Here is a 5,000-nt window from a genome sequence, read left to right as displayed (position 1 = left end):
ATTCACTAAATTTTGAGTTCCGTTCGAATTTGAGAATTCCGGAAATGTTGCAATTCAACAATTAATCACCCATGTAGAAGTAAGCCTACGTAGACTTAAAAGAGAGCTGCAACAAAATCCTACCGCCAGAAACTTTTTTGCGAAGAATTCATCGTAGTCGGCAGGATTCGAACCTGCGCGGGAATAACCCAATAGATTTCAAGTCCATCGCCGTAACCACTCGGCCACGAATACCCGTTCGGAGCAAAGATTTGCCTTTGTAGGTATTACCGAAAAGTATCTAAAACTCTCTCACCAACGCGTTCGAAAGAATAGATTAAAAATTTCGGCAAATTTTCCTTTCGATCCGGTGAACGAGTGTCTCTGCAAACAAAATAAAAAAATTAAAAACATTGGCGTATTTGCGAGCCCGCCAGGATTCGAACCTGGAATCTCCTGATCCGTAGTCAGGCGCGTTGTCCGTTGCGCCACGGGCCCGACGTTCCGCGTCCTTCGTAATGCTTTGCAGTTTCTTTCCATTCGTTACTGTCGACGTCACATGTTCAAAAAGATTCTGCTCCCGCCCGAACAGGGACTCGAACCCTGGACCGTTAGGTTAAAAGCCTAACGCTCTACCGACTGAGCTATCCGGGCTCGTAGGCTCTACTCTGTGAAACTTCCAGTTTTCCTTCCCTTATGCTTCGTCTTAAACATCGCACAGCATGAGGTAACGTAATCAAAGTAAACACGATTTGCCCTCCCACGTCTCTCGTGTCTCTTTGGCAACAAGTCGCAACGGGAACATTTTAAGACAAATCTTCGTTCAAACGCCGACTCGCTCCTGTAAAAAATGTCGCCCAACGTGGGGCTCGAACCCACGACCCTGAGATTAAGAGTCTCATGCTCTACCGACTGAGCTAACCGGGCTGCCAACGATCTCGGATTGCAGTTAACGTGTCAAAAACTATATCCGTTATAATATCGCATTTTCTCGCTAAAGTCGATCGGTCGCTTTTTTATATATATCTGGAATGCAATACACTACACGTGGAATTCCTGAATCTCACTGGTGTAGTCATGGCCGAGTGGTTAAGGCGATGGACTAGAAATCCATTGGGATCTTCCCGCGTAGGTTCGAATCCTACTGACTACGTACTTGCACCAAAGGTATCAGCTTTTTACTTCGTTCTGAAATCGCGTTTTTTCATATATCGAATGGAAGTTTTAGTTACATTTACGTCCGCGTTTTATGCTACACTACGCTTGTTTTGTGTAAGACGTCGTTTTTCGCAGGGTCATCAGATGAAGAGGACGACAACTTCAATCCCATGCTCGCCATATAATTCCAAGACAAGTCTTGTTATTTTTTTCGAAAAGAGAGGCCAAGATTTCTAGTCCAAAAATTTCGCGAAGTCCGGAAATTCGCGATATACTTGAAAAAAAAACGATATATGCCTTCGTTTCCATCCCAATTGCACCGAATTGGTATTCGACATTCACTAAATTTTGAGTTCCGTTCGAATTTGAGAATTCCGGAAATGTTGCAATTCAACAATTAATCACTCATGTAGAAGTAAGCCTACGTAGACTTAAAAGAGAGCTGCAACAAAATCCTACCGCCAGAAACTTTTTTGCGAAGAATTCATCGTAGTCGGCAGGATTCGAACCTGCGCGGGAATAACCCAATAGATTTCAAGTCCATCGCCGTAACCACTCGGCCACGAATACCCGTTCGGAGCAAAGATTTGCCTTTGTAGGTATTACCGAAAAGTATCTAAAACTCTCTCACCAACGCGTTCGAAAGAATAGATTAAAAATTTCGGCAAATTTTCCTTTCGATCCGGTGAACGAGTGTCTCTGCAAACAAAATAAAAAAATTAAAAACATTGGCGTATTTGCGAGCCCGCCAGGATTCGAACCTGGAATCTCCTGATCCGTAGTCAGGCGCGTTGTCCGTTGCGCCACGGGCCAGACGTTCCGCGTCCTTCGTAATGCTTTGCAGTTTCTTTCCATTCGTTACTGTCGACGTCACATGTTCAAAAAGATTCTGCTCCCGCCCGAACAGGGACTCGAACCCTGGACCGTTAGGTTAAAAGCCTAACGCTCTACCGACTGAGCTATCCGGGCTCGTAGGCTCTACTCTGTGAAACTTCCAGTTTTCCTTCCCTTATGCTTCGTCTTAAACATCGCACAGCATGAGATAACGTAATCAAAGTAAACACGATTTGCCCTCCCACGTCTCTCGTGTCTCTTTGGCAACAAGTCGCAACGGGAACATTTTAAGACAAATCTTCGTTCAAACGCCGACTCGCTCCTGTAAAAAATGTCGCCCAACGTGGGGCTCGAACCCACGACCCTGAGATTAAGAGTCTCATGCTCTACCGACTGAGCTAACCGGGCTGCCAACGATCTCGGATTGCAGTTAACGTGTCAAAAACTATATCCGTTATAATATCGCATTTTCTCGCTAAAGTCGATCGGTCGCTTTTTTATATATATCTGGAATGCAATACACTACACGTGGAATTCCTGAATCTCACTGGTGTAGTCATGGCCGAGTGGTTAAGGCGATGGACTAGAAATCCATTGGGATCTTCCCGCGTAGGTTCGAATCCTACTGACTACGTACTTGCACCAAAGGTATCAGCTTCTTACTTCGTTCTGAAATCGCGTTTTTTCATATCTCGAATGGAAGTTTTAGTTACATTTACGTCCGCATTTTATGCTACACTACGCTTGTTTTGTGTAAGACGTCGTTTTTCGGAGGGTCATCAGATGAAGAGGACGACAACTTCAATCCCATGCTCGCCATATAATTCCAAGACAAGTCTTGTTATTTTTTTCGAAAAGAGAGGCCAAGATTTCTAGTCCAGAAATTTCGCGAAGTCCGGAAATTCGCGATATACTTGAAAAAAAAACGATATATGCCTTCGTTTCCATCCCAATTGCACCGAATTGGTATTCGACATTCACTAAATTTTGAGTTCCGTTCGAATTTGAGAATTCCGGAAATGTTGCAATTCAACAATTAATCACCCATGTAGAAGTAAGTCTACGTAGACTTAAAAGAGAGCTGCAACAAAATCCTACCGCCAAAAACTTTTTTGCGAAGAATTCATCGTAGTCGGCAGGATTCGAACCTGCGCGGGAATAACCCAATGGAATTTGAAGTCCATCGCCTTAACCACTCGGCTACGACTACCCGTTTGGAGCAAAGATTTGCCTTTGTAGGTATTATCGAAAAGTATATAAAACTCTCTCACCAACGCGTTCGAAAGAATAGATTAAAAATTTCGGCAAATTTTCCTTTCGATCCGGTGAACGAGTGTCTCTGCAAACAAAATAAAAAAATTAAAAACATTGGCGTATTTGCGAGCCCGCCAGGATTCGAACCTGGAATCTCCTGATCAATAGTCAGGCGCGTTGTCCGTTGCGCCACGGGCCAGACGTTCCGCGTCATTCGTAATGCTTTGCAGTTTCTTTCCATTCCTTACTGTCGACGTCACATGTTCAAAAAGATTCTGCTCCCGCCCGAACAGGGACTCGAACCCTGGACCGTTAGGTTAAAAGCCTAACGCTCTACCGACTGAGCTATCCAGGCTCGTACGTTCTACTCTGTGAAACTTCCAGTTTTCCTTCCCTTATGCTTCGTCTTAAACATCGCACAGCATGAGGTAACGTAATCAAAGTAAACACGATTTGCCCTCCCACGTCTCTCGTGTCTCTTTGGCAACAAGTCGCAACGGGAACATTTTAAGACAAATCTTCGTTCAAACGCCGACTCGCTCCTGTAAAAAATGTCGCCCAACGTGGGGCTCGAACCCACGACCCTGAGATTAAGAGTCTCATGCTCTACCGACTGAGCTAGCCGGGCTGCCAACGATCTCGGATTGCAGTTAACGTGTCAAAAACTATATCCGTTATAATATCGCATTTTCTCGCTAAAGTCGATCGGTCGCTTTTTTATATATATCTGGAATGCAATACACTACACGTGGAATTCCTGAAACTGACTGGTGTAGTCATGGCCGAGTGGTTAAGGCGATGGACTAGAAATCCATTGGGATCTTCCCGCGTAGGTTCGAATCCTACTGACTACGTAATTGCACCAAAGGTATCAGCTTTTTACTTCGTTCTGAAATCGCGTTTTTTCATATCTCGAATGGAAGTTTTAGTTACATTTACGTCCGCATTTTATGCTACACTACGCTTGTTTTGTGTAAGACGTCGTTTTTCGGAGGGTCATCAGATGAAGAGGACGACAACTTCAATCCCATGCTCGCCATATAATTTTAAGACAAGTCTTGTTATTTTTTTCGAAAAGAGAGGCCAAGATTTCTAGTCCAGAAATTTCGCGAAGTCCGGAAATTCGCGATATACTTGAAAAAAAAACGATATATGCCTTCGTTTCCATCCCAATTGCACCGAATTGGTATTCGACATTCACTAAATTTTGAGTTCCGTTCGAATTTGAGAATTCCGGAAATGTTGCAATTCAACAATTAATCACCCATGTAGAAGTAAGCCTACGTAGACTTAAAAGAGAGCTGCAACAAAATCCTACCGCCAGAAACTTTTTTGCGAAGAATTCATCGTAGTCGGCAGGATTCGAACCTGCGCGGGAATAACCCAATAGATTTCAAGTCCATCGCCGTAACCACTCGGCCACGAATACCCGTTCGGAGCAAAGATTTGCCTTTGTAGGTATTACCGAAAAGTATCTAAAACTCTCTCACCAACGCGTTCGAAAGAATAGATTAAAAATTTCGGCAAATTTTCCTTTCGATCCGGTGAACGAGTGTCTCTGCAAACAAAATAAAAAAATTAAAAACATTGGCGTATTTGCGAGCCCGCCAGGATTCGAACCTGGAATCTCCTGATCCGTAGTCAGGCGCGTTGTCCGTTGCGCCACGGGCCCGACGTTCCGCGTCCTTCGTAATGCTTTGCAGTTTCTTTCCATTCGTTACTGTCGACGTCACATGTTCAAAAAGATTCTGCTCCCGCCCGAACAGGGACTCGAA

General features: G+C 44.2%; 17 non-coding genes across 17 annotated transcripts in view; 3 read left to right on the top strand and 14 right to left on the bottom strand.

The window, feature by feature from the left end:
- Nucleotides 1–152: 152 nt before the first annotated feature.
- On the bottom strand, nt 153–234 carry Trnas-uga (transfer RNA serine (anticodon UGA)). The gene has a single exon. It is a non-coding gene; the product is annotated as a tRNA-Ser (tRNA).
- Nucleotides 235–404: 170 nt separating this feature from the next.
- Trnar-acg (transfer RNA arginine (anticodon ACG)) lies at nt 405–477 on the bottom strand. The gene has a single exon. It is a non-coding gene; the product is annotated as a tRNA-Arg (tRNA).
- Nucleotides 478–560: 83 nt separating this feature from the next.
- Trnak-uuu (transfer RNA lysine (anticodon UUU)) lies at nt 561–633 on the bottom strand. The gene has a single exon. It is a non-coding gene; the product is annotated as a tRNA-Lys (tRNA).
- A 200-nt stretch (nt 634–833) lies between these two features.
- Nucleotides 834–906, bottom strand: Trnak-cuu (transfer RNA lysine (anticodon CUU)). Its single transcript has one exon. It is a non-coding gene; the product is annotated as a tRNA-Lys (tRNA).
- A 144-nt stretch (nt 907–1,050) lies between these two features.
- Nucleotides 1,051–1,132, top strand: Trnas-aga (transfer RNA serine (anticodon AGA)). The gene has a single exon. It is a non-coding gene; the product is annotated as a tRNA-Ser (tRNA).
- A 493-nt stretch (nt 1,133–1,625) lies between these two features.
- Nucleotides 1,626–1,707, bottom strand: Trnas-uga (transfer RNA serine (anticodon UGA)). The gene has a single exon. It is a non-coding gene; the product is annotated as a tRNA-Ser (tRNA).
- Nucleotides 1,708–1,874: 167 nt separating this feature from the next.
- On the bottom strand, nt 1,875–1,950 carry Trnar-acg (transfer RNA arginine (anticodon ACG)). The gene has a single exon. It is a non-coding gene; the product is annotated as a tRNA-Arg (tRNA).
- Nucleotides 1,951–2,033: 83 nt separating this feature from the next.
- On the bottom strand, nt 2,034–2,106 carry Trnak-uuu (transfer RNA lysine (anticodon UUU)). Its single transcript has one exon. It is a non-coding gene; the product is annotated as a tRNA-Lys (tRNA).
- Nucleotides 2,107–2,306: 200 nt separating this feature from the next.
- On the bottom strand, nt 2,307–2,379 carry Trnak-cuu (transfer RNA lysine (anticodon CUU)). Its single transcript has one exon. It is a non-coding gene; the product is annotated as a tRNA-Lys (tRNA).
- A 144-nt stretch (nt 2,380–2,523) lies between these two features.
- Nucleotides 2,524–2,605, top strand: Trnas-aga (transfer RNA serine (anticodon AGA)). The gene has a single exon. It is a non-coding gene; the product is annotated as a tRNA-Ser (tRNA).
- Nucleotides 2,606–3,348: 743 nt separating this feature from the next.
- On the bottom strand, nt 3,349–3,424 carry Trnan-auu (transfer RNA asparagine (anticodon AUU)). The gene has a single exon. It is a non-coding gene; the product is annotated as a tRNA-Asn (tRNA).
- An 83-nt stretch (nt 3,425–3,507) lies between these two features.
- Trnak-uuu (transfer RNA lysine (anticodon UUU)) lies at nt 3,508–3,580 on the bottom strand. Its single transcript has one exon. It is a non-coding gene; the product is annotated as a tRNA-Lys (tRNA).
- A 200-nt stretch (nt 3,581–3,780) lies between these two features.
- On the bottom strand, nt 3,781–3,853 carry Trnak-cuu (transfer RNA lysine (anticodon CUU)). Its single transcript has one exon. It is a non-coding gene; the product is annotated as a tRNA-Lys (tRNA).
- A 144-nt stretch (nt 3,854–3,997) lies between these two features.
- Trnas-aga (transfer RNA serine (anticodon AGA)) lies at nt 3,998–4,079 on the top strand. Its single transcript has one exon. It is a non-coding gene; the product is annotated as a tRNA-Ser (tRNA).
- A 493-nt stretch (nt 4,080–4,572) lies between these two features.
- Nucleotides 4,573–4,654, bottom strand: Trnas-uga (transfer RNA serine (anticodon UGA)). The gene has a single exon. It is a non-coding gene; the product is annotated as a tRNA-Ser (tRNA).
- A 170-nt stretch (nt 4,655–4,824) lies between these two features.
- Trnar-acg (transfer RNA arginine (anticodon ACG)) lies at nt 4,825–4,897 on the bottom strand. The gene has a single exon. It is a non-coding gene; the product is annotated as a tRNA-Arg (tRNA).
- Nucleotides 4,898–4,980: 83 nt separating this feature from the next.
- Trnak-uuu (transfer RNA lysine (anticodon UUU)) overlaps nt 4,981–5,000 on the bottom strand; it is a 73-nt gene continuing 53 nt past the window's right edge. Inside the window, exon 1 of the tRNA in view lies at nt 4,981–5,000. This exon is cut by the window's right edge and continues 53 nt beyond it. This is a non-coding gene — a tRNA (tRNA-Lys).

This window comes from Argiope bruennichi, chromosome 9 (genome assembly GCF_947563725.1).
Source record: "Argiope bruennichi chromosome 9, qqArgBrue1.1, whole genome shotgun sequence".
Classification (NCBI taxonomy): Eukaryota; Metazoa; Arthropoda; class Arachnida; order Araneae; family Araneidae; genus Argiope; species Argiope bruennichi.
This window is presented reverse-complemented; position numbering and strand designations above follow the sequence as displayed.